The sequence below is a fragment of the Pongo abelii genome, chromosome 17, assembly GCF_028885655.2.
Source record: "Pongo abelii isolate AG06213 chromosome 17, NHGRI_mPonAbe1-v2.0_pri, whole genome shotgun sequence".
Taxonomy (NCBI): Eukaryota; Metazoa; Chordata; class Mammalia; order Primates; family Hominidae; genus Pongo; species Pongo abelii.
The window spans coordinates 90,536,309-90,553,311 of record NC_072002.2 but is presented as its reverse complement, the minus strand read 5'-3'; the positions used below and the strand labels follow the sequence as shown (position 1 = coordinate 90,553,311).

General features: G+C 42.1%; 1 long non-coding RNA gene across 1 annotated transcript; it reads right to left on the bottom strand.

Moving 5' to 3' along the window:
• Window positions 1-628: 628 nt before the first annotated feature.
• On the bottom strand, window positions 629-8,085 carry LOC129051637 (uncharacterized). Its single transcript, XR_008516035.2, has 3 exons — window positions 6,300-8,085; window positions 5,944-5,985; window positions 629-4,494 (listed from the first exon to the last, which is right to left on the bottom strand). It is a non-coding gene; the product is annotated as an uncharacterized LOC129051637 (long non-coding RNA).
• Window positions 8,086-17,003: the final 8,918 nt, after the last annotated feature.

The following is a 17,003-nucleotide window of genomic DNA, read 5'->3' as shown; positions in this document are numbered from 1 at the left end:
CGCAGTCGAAATCTTGTTATCAGATACAACAAGGTCATTAGAGAAAGTTGGGTAAAGAGGAAAACTATTACAATACTAGGTAACCTAAACAGCTTTAAAGCTTAAAAGTTTAATCAAAACTTATAAATATATACTCATACTCTTTAACCAATGAAGATGAATGCTTCTTTTTGAGGCTGGATGTATCAATGATTTCCTTTTTTTTTTGTATAAACCACATCCCTAGTTCATCCACTGTGTTTTCTTCTTATTCTTTTAAAGCAGAAAGAGGGAGCAATTTAAGTGCAGAATCCTAGACTTTTCAGGCTTTTTCCCCAAACGTTACTGCTTTCTTGTTCATAATTAAGTCATCAGCAATTTATCAACTTGACTTTGTTAAGTCTTTTCAAAGAAGTCAACTTTTCATAAAAACAATAACTTTATTTGATTCATATGGTATTTTATTATATAACCTAATTATAGTAAAAAGGATAAGTGGCATAAACTGGTTTAAATATACTTGGACAATTTATAACCTCATCTCCAAAAACAATCTGCTGATGGGTTTTTGAAATAGAAACTTGTTTTTCTTTTTCTTTTTGTTTTTTTGTTTGTTTGTTTGTGTGTTTTGTTTTGTTTGTTTAGACAGGGTCTTACTCTGTCATGCAAGCTAGAGTGCAGTCATGGCTCACTGCAGCCTTGACATGCCTGGGCTCAAGTGATCCTCCCACGTCAGCCTCCAGAGTGGCTGGGATTACAAGCACACACCACCACACCTGGATAATTTTTGTAGATGGGCTTTCACCATGTTGCCCAGGCTTTTCTCAAACTTCTGGGCTCAAGAGATCCACTCACCTTGGTCTCCCAAAGTGCTGGGATTATAGTTGTGAGCCACCACACCCAGCCAGAAACTTATTTGTAATGTTTTAAAATCACTTCTCAGGCTTTATATAAAGTAGCCAGACATTCAAATATTTAAGTGTACCAGTTCATAAGTAGTTAACAATGGATTCATTTCATACTGCTCTCACTCCTGCCCAAGCAGGTACCATACTACAGATGAAAGTATCCAACTCTGTATAATGTGTCTGTAATTAAACTGCTACACTTGAGCACTTCCCATAAATATATTTAACATCAATTTCTGATCACTGTCAACAAATTAAGGCTTTCTGAAGGTTTCACATACAGTGACAGGAACATTCGCAATACAGTTATATTGTTTATGAAATAATTATTTCTACTCTACATATTCGATTGTAGCTATTTATGATTGATTTTTATTAAACTTATTATTAGAATAAGCTTCTAGGCACTCTTCATAATACAGCCTTGTATTCCCTAGCGGTAGACGTGTTTATTCATTTACTGTATAATGTCATTCATTTATTAACTCATAATCCATGAATGGACCATATATTTTCTATGTATCTGGCACTGTTCTTTGGGTTATTGTTAAAGCAATTCAAATACCATAGGAATTCTCCATTCCTTCTCTCTGTCCTTGTGTACTTCCGCGTCTTCCTATTGGGAGGAAACTCATTTGCAAAAGGCAACTGGCATTATATCGGGGTCATGCGGGAGAAGGAAACTGCTGGTTACCTCTTAATATGAGGAAAGTCCAGAGGTGAAATAGGAAAGGGCTGGGGTACTGCACTAGGGTGGGGAGGCTGCTTGGAGGACAAAAGAAGAAAGACATGAGGAAATCTGAGGTCAGAACATCCAGACAGAGACAGGAAGCACAAAAGACCACAGCTGCAACAGGCTTGACAAGTTTCAGAAGCAGAACAAAGCCCATGCTAGATGTGCAGCCTCGACCTCCCTGGGCTCAAGCGATCCTCCCACCTCAGCCTCCAGAGTATCTGGGACTACAAGTGCCTGCCACCATGCCTGGCTAACTTTTGTATATTTTGTAAAGACGAGGTTTCACTATGTTGCCCAGGCTGGTCTCACACTCCTGGGCTCTAGCAATCTGCCCACTTTAGCCTCCCAAAGAACTGGGAGCAAAGGCAGAGGGGCATGAGGTGAGCTGAAGAAATGGACACTACAAGAACATGGAGGGCTTTACAGACCGAGATTCCACACAGGAAAGCAGTAGGGAAACGCTTTAAGAAATAAGCATGCAGACTTTGTAGTTTAACCTTTCAATATGACCACAAAAATTGTGGGTGACATTCACAAAAAACAAAAAGAAACCCAGATATCTTCCTTTCATAAATGTTTATTTACTATTTATACAATTATGAGATTTTTTAGAAAATTAAATTTTTGTCAAGAAAGAATACTCATAGACTTCTAGCCCTTTGTCTTTCCTTCCACCTCTATTTTTTATGGCATTTGGGAAGATTTGTTATTTTTCATAATACACAGCTTAGGTTTGAAATATTTTTCTTTAATTTCCATATTCCAAAAATTCACAATACTATTTATGTGGGCACGTCACTACTAATACGACTCCATGTCACATAAATAGTCATGTAACTTTTTATGTTGTCTCCTGGTTATACGGAGGAGGTTTCAGAAACCCTATATTATAGACTTCCTCTAGGCTGCTCCTGTTCCGGGGCTGGTACCGTAATATATGGATTGAATCCTGCTACTCTGATGCTCTTGTCAGCCTGAAAGCTTGCCTTCCAGTTTGTATCAAACCATGGTATACAATAAATCAGCACATGTGTCTGAACAGCTATATATTCTTTCTGTGGCTTTAAATATTTTTATAATCACGGGTGCGATATAGGACTCAGGGGACCTTTAAAGCCAGCATTTCAAAATAGCTGAATGGAGATTCAGAAAACCTGTATGCTGTTGGACTAAATTGCAGGAAAACTTCTCGGAACCTTTGATGCATGTGGGGTTTAGTTTTCCTGGGAACCACGTTTAATTCTACAATTATTAATTTCCACAGCAAGAGCTATTCCTGCAGTTCACTGAATGGCAGGATATAGAATGAAGGATGACCTTCCTTCTTCCTACACCCTTGAAATCGAGAGCAAATGCATAATTCACATTAGATGGCAAACCAGCCCTTGACCTCAAACAGACAATATAACAGCTCAGCCAGCCCAAGCAGGCATAGGACAATTCTCCTTAATAAATCCAGCAAACTTCGCCATGCTGGACGTAGCTTCCTTGAAACTGGACACTGGAGAAAAAGTTCCACCTTGAAACCAGTTCCCTTGATTCCCATGAAAGGGACAGTGCCCGTTCGATTATTATTAATATCTCATTAAAGTAAATTCACTTTGGGAAAGTAGGAGCTAGTTCAAAACAGAACCCACATGACCAGAACTCTGCTGGTCTCTGGGTCCTGACGTGGCCAGATGATGATTTGAAGTTGGCACTGGAAAATGTGGGAGACCAGTCATGGGAATGAAGTGGCGGAAAAATCCTGGTGGTTGGTTATTCTAAATTTACAGGGAAGATCTTAATAGGTCATTTGTTACTAAACAATATTAAATTGGGACTCCTGAGACATTTTAAATGTGTAACCTCAGAAACTTGTCCTTGCCGGCCTCCTGGGCCCATCCCCACCCACTGCGTGCACCAAGACACATGCCACACATTGCTTGCCCTGCTGCTGGGTCCAACATGAAGCTCCCCCAACTGGCTCCTGTGGAATATGTCTGACAACATGCACGGATGTGTTCCTTGGCATTCTGGGAAAGCAGAACATTTCAATGACTCAGTTTTCTCCACGGGAAATTATTCTGTTGGAGTGTGTAAAATAATAAGTGAGTAGCAAAGTTGCATATAACAAAATGTAATTGCACTGATATTTAAATCCAGGAGGTGTATTGCTAGACCTTTATGATTTATGAAGCTTTTCCTATGTGGTTTTCAAGGAAAATCGTTTTTCCATTTTTGGTATAATATGGTTCTACTTCCAACAACTTCCCTGTGGGTTTACTTTTGATCACTTTTTCATAGGGTGAGGCTTGTTTGTGCAGAGGCCATTGTGGCAGTGGGAGAGCTGGTGACCAAATTGCAAAAGCAGATAACTCACTGCAAGAAAATGTAGGAACATTCCACACAAATGTGGTTTTACAGACACAATTCTTAATTCTGGAGGCTTCTGCAACTCCTCAGGACCTTTCAACAGCATGTAAGTCAGCTACAATGCTCCTCGTCTTCAGAATGCTGTTACCAAAGGTCCACATAAGGTTGAAAGTAGCATCACATGCCTCAAAGTAGCTCTGCCCGATGCGCTATGCACTGGTGCAGCCTCCCCTCCGGCTGAGAGTGAGCCATACGCGTTCCATTCGATCCCACTGGAGGGGAGAAAACCTTCCTTCCTTCTCAGTTCCATCAGTGTAGCCAATGCAGTCTCCCTCCTATCCTAGCATTGTGATACTTTGCCCAGGAAGCCAAATAAATGCATAATTCTAACTAGCTATAATTGCATTTCCCAGCTCACCTATCAGAATGGTGTTTCCATTGTTGCTGACTTTTGTTAACAGCTGCAGCAGTCTCCTGCCGCCTCCTCCCCACACCAGCACTCACAGACGAAGGTCTCTGGGGATTGACAGAAAATGACCTGCCGCTTTGGGTAATTCGTGGCTCTGTGTGTGTACGTTTTGTTTTTTCTATCAGTGATTAAAACTACAAATTTAGTTAATGTACAGCACAGACTTTGTGAATAAATCTACACACACACACACACACACACACAGATCTGTAATTGCTTTTAAATGCTGGAACCAAGGCTGTCATCTACTCTCCAGACACTGAACTCCTCGCTGCAACCCTCCATCCCTCCCTCGCCACACCTCCCACACTGGTCTCACACCAGGCTTTTGTTCTGATGGCAAATCAAAAATCCCAGAGCTTTTCCCAGCCAGACCTGGTATAAAGTAGACCAGTTTTCTGTGTGGCCAGCCTCTTTAGTTGCATTTTTGGCAGATTAAAAACAAAAGATATGACCAATAATACTCATAAAATACTGTGCTTGCTTGATGTTCCCCCTTAGGTTCGCTGCAGAGACACAACTGTCCAAACATTTATCACTCAGAAATGTTTTACTGATCTTCTGGAAATATGTCATCATTTAGGAGTATTATATATCTTTCTAAAATCACTCAAGATTTATGGTGGCGACTTGAATTCCTTTAGAGCTACCTGCTTCACACTTTTGAACACCAAAGGAAGAGAAAAGATTGTATTTTAAGGAATTTAGACCAATGGTTATGAAGAAGCCAGAGACCAGAACATATCCTGAGATTAGACACAAACAAATGAGAAAAGACACTTGCTGAAAGTGATAGGAGCCTTCTAGGATTCAGCAGGATCCCACCCTACCAGCCTCCCGCCCTATACTGAATGATTTCCTCGCGTGTAATGAGCCGTGGAAGTCCAGTTTTTACCTAATCAGTTCTATCACTCATTGGCTCATTCTACCTTGAGATCCCCTAAAGGTTCTGGGGAATGGTGATTTCAAACTAAATCGCTTACCAAGGCTGATATTTGAATTACTAAAAAGGCACAGAATTGTGGAGGGACGTGCCTCTTGGATGGACAAATATTCAGGATAAATGGAGGGAATATGTAGAAAGGTTTCACAACAGACAAATCTGCAATAACCTGTCTGAAAGAGTGAGTAAGCTCCTTAAAAACGACCTGGAGTGAGACCTGTGTCAATGTTAGCAGTGCCACCATTCCTATTACTCCTCCAGCAGAACACTTTCCTGGAAGTCCTGAGGAGCATTCATCAGAACAAACGGGCTGCTTTCTCTGGGGTGGGGGTGGGGGGATGCTGCCACCCTTGGAGTCCAAGACACACACATTTTCCCCTGCGACATGAAGCGGTATAAAGAACCGTTGTCACCATTTGTGACCAACAACCCACAAGATTCAAAGCGTTCCCATAGGATAAGAATGTTGACAGCATCCTTAGAACAGACCCAAGCTAACTGGCCTTGGAATTGAATGCAGTTAGCCTCATCAGCAAGAACCCAGGAAACTCACCAGCCTCTGAATTGATCAAGGTCTTTGCTCACGGAGAGATTCCTAAAATGCAAAGCAAAAAAACAGTTATTTTTTTTCCAGGATGGGTAGCTGGGTTCTCATTTGAGCCCAGGTTTATGACGGAAGAACATGAATAAAGTTCCATCCCTCTTGAGAGCAGCTGATGCCCATATAAGGGCAGTTTTCTTCTGGAGAAAGTCCCAGGGGACCATCCATTACCCCCAGGACAGCCACTTCTGTTTAGCATGTACGCAAGGCTGCTCAGGGGATAATAGGACACTTGGGGATGCATGCCATCAATAAAACAAGGATGTTCAACCCTGAATTTCACTTTCCCTTCTTGCCCAGTTACTTACTTTCCCAGTTCCCTGGTGAGACTAATGCTAGCCTAGTTCAACAGGGGCAGAATGAAGGCGACGCTGAAGGTGAAGGCAATGTTCAGTGCATTTGTCCCAGCAATTCAGATACCTGCTTAGGTGGAAAAACACAGTTAGTGTCTGTGCCTGCAGAGTGTCAGGGAACATTTTTAACTTAACCTGTTGAGTACTTCACATTGTATCTTGCATCTGTGTATATTTGTTTCACTGTGAAGGTTAAGGGAGACAGATGAACATCTGCAGACAGACATTCACATGCCAAAATTGTGAGCCAACATCCAGACTCCCAAGAAAACTGGCAAACTCTAAAATTATTCTCAACGTGGGTGAGCCCTTAGCAGGACCCTGAACTGGGTTGCTCAGTGACTAAGCGGATCACCTCTGGCAGCTGTTGTTTGCCTGGGCGACCTCCAGAGAGGCTCTATTTGGGAACTGTAGACGATTAGGGGATTTCCCTGTTGACAACTCAAATGCCCTCCCATCTCTCTCTAATGCTTTCACCTGCTCGGGGGGCACCTCTATCTAGAAATACAAGAGTGGTGCCCAGGGATCAGCTTAATATTTTTGACTCCAGTGTTTTTGGACTCCAGTCCTTGCGATAGGAGCAGTCTTGAAAAGTCAGCTCCAGGTGCCTGCAATTAGGATGGAGTCTGTCTCAGCCAGAGGCAGTGATTCAAATCTGCTCCCTTTTCCTGGTTGCTCTCCCCACCCCTTGGCCTAGATGTCCCCATGAACACTGCTGGTAAGTGGGCAGCATGATCACCATTCGCCTGCTCAGACCTCAGTCTCTGAGTCTTCTCCTTTCTACTGAGACCTGCCCACTCAACCATCTCCTACAGTCTCATATCTTTAAGTAGTGTTTATATGCTGATGTCTCCCAAACGCGTATCTTCAGCCTGATTCACTACTCTAAACTCAAGACTTAAAAATAAAACTATGGCCTTGACATCTCATGGGGATATTTAATAGGCTTTCAAGCTTCACATTTCCCCAGCTGAGCTCCTGGTATCCTCCCTCACAGCCTTCCCTATCGCAGCAAATGGCAACTTCATTCTTGCAGTTACTCAGGCCAAGCACCTTACTATCCTCCTTGGCTCCTCTCTTTCACTCCCAATGTGCATTGAGTCAATCCACAGATCTTGTTTACTCTTCCTTCAAAATACACATAGAGCCCAACCACTTCTCACCACTTGCATCTCTCCTACCCTGGTCCAAGCCACCAACATTGTGGCCCAGATCCTGGCGGTGGCTTCGTGACATTCTCCCTGCTTCCTCCCACAAATCTCTCTCGTTTACTCTCCTGTGTCAGATCATGCCATTCCTCTGCTGCAGAACCCCCGCTGGCTTCCCATCTCATCCAAAGAAAATATTGAGTACCTCTATGACCGCCGAGGTCTCACTGCTCCACTCACATCTCCACCCCTCCCCACACTCACCTCCTGGCTGGTTTTGACCAAGTCGGGCAGCCTCCTACTCAGGAACCTCTGCTCTTGCTGTTTGTTACCTGGCCTTCCACGTGGCCCGTTTCTCTTCGCCTTCATACTTTCACTTCAAGGTCACACTCCCTGACAACTCTCAAATGTGCCCACTTCCTTACCAGTGTTGTTTTATGCTCCTTTCCTGTCTTGTTTTTCTCCTGAGTACCTACCGCTCTCTAACCTAGTCAACGTTTAATTTTTGTGGGTACATACTAGGTGTATATATTTATGGGGCACATGAGATGTTCTGATACTGGCATGCAATGCATTTATCCTTTGTGTTACAGACAATCCAATTATAGTTTTTAAATTATTTTTAAATGTACTATTATTGTTGACTATAGTCACCCTGTTGTGCTATTGAATAGCATGTCTTACTCATTCTTTCTAATTTTTTTTGTGCCCATTAACCATCCCCACCTCCCCCCTTCCCCTCCCCCATTACCCTTTCCAGCCTCCAGTAACCATCCTTCTAGTCTCTATCTCCTTGAATTCAATTGTTTCGATTTTTAGCTCCCACAAATAAGTGAGAACATGTGATGCGTGTCTTTCTGTGCCTGGCTGATTTCACTTAACATAATGACATCCAGTTCTATCCAAGCTGTTGCAAATGACTGAATCTCATTCTTTTTCATGGCTGAATAGTACTCCATTGTGTATATGTACCACATTTTTTTTATGTATTCATCTGTTGATGGACACTTAGGTTACTTCCAAATCTTGGCTTTTGTGAATAGTGCTGCAATAAACATAGGAGTGCAGATATCTCTTCAATATACTGATTTCCTTTCTTTTGGGTGGATCCCTAGCAGTGGGATCACTGGATCATATGGTAGCTCTATTTTTAGTTTTTCAAAGAATCTCCAAACTGTTCCCCATGGTGGACCACCTAACCTATTCTTTATTTTTTTATTGTTTGGCTCTCTCATTAAATAGAAATTCCGTAAGGATGAAGATATTTTTCCATTGTGTTCTCTGCTGAATCCCTGGAGCCTAGCATGTGTAAGAAGACACAGAATGCATATTCACTGTGTGAGTACATTTTATCTTGTGGCATTGATGATCCAGGGCCAGAGGAGCATCCAGAAAAGGACAGCAGAGCCTCAGGTGCTCACTGGTGTCAAGGAAGGTCTATGAATAGCTTTGATGCAAACTGTTAATCTTCATTACTGGTGCCTTTTGTGCCAACTACTAGAGGTACTTGTTACTTATTAGCAGAATGACTTTACACACTTCAAATAAATTAATGCCCCTCAATACCTGATGCAGTTGGTAGAAGTGAGATAGTCACATGCCAATCGAGTATAGAAGGGGAGAAATGGAGGAAGATGAAGTGCAAAGAGAAAGAATTTAGCATTCATAATATGGAGACCTATATCTCACTTTTTAAAAATTTTATATGTAAATATTTTTATTTTGAATGGTTCAGAGCAAACTGTGATTTTCAAGTACTTCAAAATTCATTCATTCACAATTTTTTTAGGTAATTCCAGTTAATTTCCTAAATTAAGTAGATGGGAGGGGACTAAGAGAGGATCCACAAGACAAAAGAGTAAAAAATATTTTTTCAAATAATGTGAGAACAATTTTGAAAGACAAGGTGATTCCTAAGCCGAAGTCAGATAAATTGTCAAGAAAGGACTTCATTGTGTCAAAATAGTGGGTGAGAAGAAGACAAACTTGGAAGTCATTGGTTTTAGCAATGAAGGAGCTCAAAAAAAGATCAATTATTGATTTATGCCTATTTATAACATTTTAATTTTAATATGAATGCAAATTTATAGAAAATTTGCAACAACACAAGAAACATTCAATGTTATTTTTTATTTATTTATTTTAGACAGAGTCTTTCTCTGTCACCCAGGCTGGGGTGCAGTGGCACAATCTCAGCTCACTGCAAACTCTGCCTCCCACGTTCAAGTGATTCTTCTGCCTCAGCCTCCCGAGTAGCTGGGACTACAGGCACATACCACCACACCCAGCTAATTTTTGTATTTTTAGTAGAGACGGGGTTTCACCATATTGGCCAGGCTGGTCTTGAACTCCTGACCTCGTGATCCACCCGTGCTGGCCTCCCAAAGTGCTGGGATTATAGGCGTGAGCCACCCGGGGCCCATTCATTGTTATTTACCCAGATTCACCAGTTTAAATTTTGCTATACATTTGCTTTATCAGTTGAAAGAAAGAGACAGGGAGAGAGAGACAGAGACAGAGACAGAAAGGGAAAGAAATGGAAATGAAAGTAATTTGGCAACCTTGGGTTCATTTACCCCTAAATACCTGAGTGTGCATTCAAGAAGAACAAGGGCTTTCTCTTATATGGCCAAAGTACAATTATCCAAAGCAGAACATTTTCACATAGAAACAATACGATTATCTAATCCACAGCCTAGACACAAATTGTGTCAACTGCCCCAGTGGTGTCCTTAAAACTGCCCCCTCCAGCCCAGGAACGGGCCAGATCCCACATGCATCTGCTTATCATGTCTACTTCATCTCTTTGCATCTGGAACTGTTGCTCAGCCTCTGTCTTTCTTCATCTTAACATTGTGAAAAGTACAGGCCACTTACTCTGTAGATGTCTCTTCTCTGGGGGTTGCTGAGGTTTCCTTGTGACTAGATTCCGGTTCTGCACTATGGCAGGAATTACGCAGAAATGCATCCTTCTCATTGCAACACATGAGAAGCCCAGGATGTCACTGTCCCAATATTAGTGACATTAGCTTGGATCACTTATTTAAAATTAATTCACCAGGTTTCTGAACTGTGAGGTTCTACTTTTCCATTTGTAATTAACAAGTAATTTACGGGGACATAATTTGAGACCTATTCCTCGTTTAACTTTCACCCACTGCTTTTAGGATCTATTGCTGACTTTCTCATTCCATCACTGCTTTGATCCATCCAGAAATCATTTGTATTTCAACACTGCACTTTTCCATTTTAGAATTTCCATCTATTTTTATAACTTCTATTTCTCTGCTGAGATTCCTGGTCTGTCCACTTATAATCACCACGTTTTCCCTTAAGTCCTTGAATATACTTATAAACGTTGTTTTAAAAGTCCTTGACTGCTAAATCCAACATCTAGATCAAATCAACGTCCATTTCTCTTGGCTGTGGGTAAAATCTTCTGGTTCCTGTGCATGTGTAATCATTTCTTATTAGACTACACACTGTGGATGCATACTCTAGAGACTTTGGATTCTGTTATGTTCTTCTAAAGCACATTAGTTTTTGCTCTAGCAGCCACTTAACTTGACTGAAAAACTCCAAACTGTCCTCCTTGCAGTGGGCAGGGGGGGACACTGCTGAGTCTCTAGCCTTGCAGCTGTTGCTTTTCGCAGGGAAATGTGGGGGCTTCCCAATGCACATGCAGTCCAGTGGTTACCCAGGGGCAGGAAAAAGCACATGCACAGATTTCGTTGCTATCCTTTGTGTACCCCTGACTTCTGGAATTCCCCCTCCACTTTCTAGCTGCCATGAGCTTCAAACTATGCCCGGTGACTTCTCAAGCAGATAAGGGTACAAAGATCTTCTTGGGTTCTACCCATGCTGTGCAGGGGCAGAACCCAAGAAGTTTGGGGAGTACCTTAAGGCAAGCAAAAAAAAAAGGAGAAGAAATGCAAATGATACCCAGTGAATCCCCATCTTTCGAGGGTTGCCTCCCCAGTTGCTGCCTGCCTTTCATCATTCTCCAATGCTTTTGAACAGTTGGTTTTTACATCTTGTCCAGACTTTGTCATTGTTATCTGTGGGAAGGTTATTCTGGGGCAAGCTTCTCCACTATTATCAGAAGCAGAGCCTCTCTAATCATCTTTTTAAATATAGAAATTCTCATGGTTTCTTAGAGCTTCAGGCTTCCTGTCAGTATTTTACATAACACTGTAAACTTTCCATCCACATTATTATTCTTTCTATGACATAGAATCCAGCCTTGAATTTCTTGAATTTCTACTTACCACTTACCTGAGTGAAGCATCTCTGCATAAATTCTAAAAGCATATTTCTAGTGGTTCAAGCTGAAGTCATCTTCCTTAGCAAATGGGAAATCTAACAGGTATTGCAAATCACATAATTGGGGCTATGCAAACTTGGGTGTTAGAAAAAATGAACATCTCTGAAGGAAATCTCTCTCATCATATAACATATGCATATTCATATATATGTATAGATAATTTAGGAAAGCTGAGTTTATATAGCTGCAAGTCTATATGCCTAAGGAGAGTGTTAACTGAACTTTGTGCCAAAACTTTAAATATACCCGAGATACTTTTCCAAGTGTCTCCACTCTATTCTGTCAAAGCCACACAAATTTTTAAATAACAGTCCAAATATGCACTGTCCTCTTTTTATGTTTTCCTCAAAGTGCGGTTCACTGCCCCAAACCTTCCTGGAGGCAGATGAGCGCATGTATTTAAAGTGCACCCCAGCCTGTGTGTGCATTTCTTGCTTAGTGCTTCCATTTTGTCACAAGTAACATGACTCCTGCGTCCTCTTCCTTCCCCAGATCATTTAGTCCTGGGCTGCTGAGAGAAAATGCAATCTCTATGACAAAGCCAGCTCCACCTTCTATCAGTCCCCTACTGTTGGGTGAATAGTCCTCCAAATGCTGGCAGGAAGGGGATTGACTGCTAAGGAAGGAAATCTCAGGCACTTCCCATATCTGAAAGAAAGGCACAGGAAAAGCCTCAGGATGGAACTCAGACTGGATGAAACTGGGAAGATTTTGCTAGACAGAAATTAGAAATGCTCCTGCAAAGAAACTGAAGTTCCATGAACACTCTGTTGCCACCCTGCAACTTAGTGTCATACTCTACTTGTAACTCTAACCTAACAGTGTGTCATCTTTACTTTTTATGTTATTTGTTTACAAGTGCATTTTCAGTATCAACTCCTTCATTCATTAATCCTAATGTGGCCTTTTCCAATGTCTACTTACCATTTTAAATACTTACCATAATTTACAGGGCTTTCTTGAACACATCCAAGGTATATTATATGAGGCTAGCTTAATGGAAAGTCTTGTATACCAAAGCAGGAAAAAAAACCACATTTAATTTATGATGGCTTTGAATTTTGATCATAATATACTCATGGAGACCTATTCATACAAAGCAATACCCATACAATTTTTCAGAAGCAATAAAAAATAAAACAATAAATGCTGATCTTATTAGTTTTTTCCTGAAAGTTCAGACATATTCCATTCTGGGATTATGCAAATTATGCTTAACTGGAGAATACTTAGGTTATTATAATTTCTCTTGAGCTAATTCTATTAGCTTAACTTTCGAAGCATTTTAGCTACCAGAATTTTCAAATTTATGTGTTTCTCTTTTCTCCTTAAAGAAACTATCAAGGGCTTGCCCCAGTTCAAGGTCTTAAAACAACAAAAGAGATAGATGTACATGGAATTAAGAAAAAATACCACTCAAAAAATGATGACCAAAGAAGAACCATGTTTTGTAAATTCTTTCATGTCACCTCCTAATTTTAATCCACAAATTGGAGTCTGATTTAAAACAGGAGAAAACTCTCAATAAGGATTTTTGCAGAGTATGTAATACATATAAAACCCCCCTCATGGAAGCCAGGCAGTCTTTCTCCCAACAAGAAGAAATCAATCATTTTTCAGGGCTTACCATAGTAAAGCAAGCTCATACAGTAAGTGAAAGATACATACATTAAGAAGACAAGGTTCTTGACTCAATGGACTTAGAGTTGAAAGGAAAATGAGGCTTCTAAGAACACAAATCACTCCTGGGCACCTAGAGGCCGGGGCAAGTGCCTCCAGGATACTCAACTTAGCGGGTGGGCTGGGTAAGCCCAGAGAAAGAAGGGTCTCCTCAGAGACCAAGAAAGCCTTCTTGAAGGAGACTGTGTTTGAGCTGGGATTTGGTCAGAAGAGTTGAGTGTCCCAGAGAGAAGGACTCACATAAGCAAAGGACACAAAAGGGGCAACATTAAGAGACAGTCCCCAGGACCAGAGGGAGGCTGTATAAGGTGAAGGGTTTGGTGCAGCTACAAGTAGATTAGGATGGGGAATATGGGGCATGGCCAATACTTTGAAATGTTTGGGCTTCCTTTTGCAACCTGTGAGCACCTCTTGAAGGTCTGAGGATTGGCTGAGCATGAGAGTAACATGATTTAGACATGGGCGTTACGCCATGCTATGGAGATAGCTGGGCTGCTGAGTGACCAGTGCAGCCGTGCGTGCCCTCCAGCAGCATGAGGGTCCAGATTAGCGCAGAACTCTGAGATATTAAAGGGGGGTGGGAAGGGTACATGAAGCCAGAACCACCAGGGGTGGGAGGAAGGAGATGGCTAACAATGACAGCGGCTAACTAGATGGCTAGTGATACCATTCACAGGAGCAGGGAAATTACAAAAAGGTGGAGCTGGAGGTTGGCCAGGCAAATGGAGTGTTTGGGGATGCCAGTGAGGCTGACTAGGAGAAGCTCTATGAGTGGTCTGCAGGCAGATGATCAGGGATTTGAAGTTAGTGAATAAAACACAAAAGGGAATGTAGACAACATCACACGACAGTCAAGAACAGCTCCAAGGGAGTCCACTTTTCAAGAGGAAGAGAAGAGAACAAAAAGACAAAACAGCCAAAGTGGGGTCCCACAAACAGGGTCATAGTGCAGAGAGAGGCACACAGGATCTGAGAGTCTGGGGGAACAGAACGCTGCTGATATAGTGCATGGCTTCTTAATGGCCTCACAGCACAGCTGCCACAGAGGCGGGGCGGAGTCCTCCCCACAGTGAACATGTGTCTGTGTGTGCCTGAGGCCTGCATGGGAACTTGAGACTTGGAGCTGGAACTAGATAGCAGAACTCAGAAAACGGAGTCAGGCGTGAAGCTCACAGTAAGGACCAGACAATCCGAGGTGGACTGAGATCCAGAAAGAGAAACCGAGCGCAGGGACACACTTCACAAGCAAGCCTAATGAAGAGGCTCCAAAAGCCAGGGAGTGACGAAGAGGGAAGGGATGCAAGCCAGGTTCTTTCTGGCAATGTGCAGCCTCCAAACCCCACTTCATGAAAGGACCAGCTTTAGTGTCTGATGCACACTCTTTGAATTTAGCAATAACCTCTACCAACCAACAATCTATGTTTCCAGGGATGATGCTGGTTCTTCCTTCAGAGGCATCGAACTGGCGTCCTGAACTCCTCTGCACTGACTGGGATACCGCAGACCCCTCAGAGGGAAGGAATCATGCCTATTCATTCCAGATGCATGTATGCAGACAGCTCTCTTCACAAGTCCAAAGTTGAGATAACTTCTGTGTGCTTGAAAAGTCTCCTTTTCTATGACAGTTTAAAGAAAACATTTTCTTCCAAAGAAAAAAAATACGGCTTACTCTCTATTTTTAGGGGCAAAATAGCAGCAGCAGCTGAAAGTATAAACCTTTGGGCTCTCACAATCCCATAAATAAAGCAATAAGATTCTCTAATAAAGCGGGTTAACAGGATAACCTGGACCAAGTCTCTAAATACAGAAGACCCACGGAGGGAGCAGATTCATTTAACTAAGACTCTAATCAGAGGCCACTGATTAATCTTAATCCTACGAATCATCTACTGCAACTCAGCCCATAAACTGTGGGATCTTTCATTCTCATGCCTCATAATAGGTGTGGGAGGAGCCCAACTGACATAAGAAGACTGTGGCATGACATCATAAAAATCACCAAGTGGCATTGTTAAACACCTACATACAGTTATGATGCTGCACTGCTATGCTAAGCACAGCACGCACACTCAGGAGTGATCTCACCACTGCTCCTCTGCTGCGTGGCTGACGAGGCTTCTCATTAGTTATCCATGTCCTCGTCTGATCACAAATGCTTTAGTCAAAAACCAGGGCGTGTGAGAGTTTATAGGAAACAGGACATCTAAACCTCGAATGAGGGAAGGGAGGAAAAGGAGGGAGGAGTGGGGAAGGTAAGAGTCACAGAATTCATTTTGTTTTCTATCACCTAGTACTTCCTCTGGTCTTAGCGGGCCCACGTTGCATTGGCACATGCTTCAGGCTGTAGCCCAAAGCTGGTTTAACCTACTACAGGGTTTAAGTTTTCAAAAAGAATTTTCAGCAGATGCACTAAATATGGTCAAATATTTCAGTGTTGTTCCTAATTATTTGAAGTTAACCACCTAAAATCCACTGACTATAGATTACCTTCACCCAGGTCTTCAGCCCCAGTTGATTCAGAGGGCTGTTTAGAATTAACACCCAATTTTCCTGCCTTAATCCACAGACAACCACCCTTAAAGAACAGCTAAGAAGCCGCAATCCCTTCCCAGCAAATAGTGCTTATTATCTTACAGAGCAGGTTCACATCTTGTCACTTCACTTTGACCTCCTGGTTATCCTGCCTATTTTGTAGGAAAGGAAACTGAGGCCTACAAAGGTTGGGTCAATTATCCTAGATCATGTGGAGGGCAATTGGTTCAGCCAGGATTTAAACCACCTTTGCTCTGTTTCTGGTCCTCCTAGGTTCTCTACCAGAACTACAGAAGGACAGGAAGAGCTAGAAAAACCATTCCAGAGCTCAACTATAACTGGGCATAAACTCTGAGCTCATTAGAAAACTAGAAAATTATATCCTTTTGCTCTTGTTCACAACTTTTAAGTTGAACTTATCCATAAACAGGAATTACCATGTTTACACATTGTAGTGGCCTGATTTGCATATGATTATCATGAAAATAAACATGATTATGGTTGTTTTTCCCCCCTAAGTCTAGTTGGCAGAGAGCAACTTCGTCCTTCCTTGGCACCCGTCTTAACTATCATAGACAAAGCTGTCCTTCCTAGATGAGGTCTCTTTCCACCCCCTACACCCCACTGTCTTTTAGCAGTTGGAAGTTTGAGGCCTGTGGGAAATTGAGGATTAATTTTTAGTCAGTGGTTTTTTTTATCTTTTCTTTAAATCACCAACTCTGACAATTCTAGATGTTAATCTGCATACGTGTGCTCCACAACTATCAACTTTCACAATTTGGGATCTGCTAGAAAATGGGCTTCCGAGCTCCCTTCCTGTCCCTCCACACAGGTCTCAAGCCTCCTCTGTCTCTGCTCCCTCTGCACGTTTCTGCCTTTCCCTTGTCCATGACCTTGGTGGGACCCACTATTGTTTGCTCTTCTTTCTAGAGAATGAGTCTTGTCTCCAACTAGATGGGAAAAACCACTCAGGAC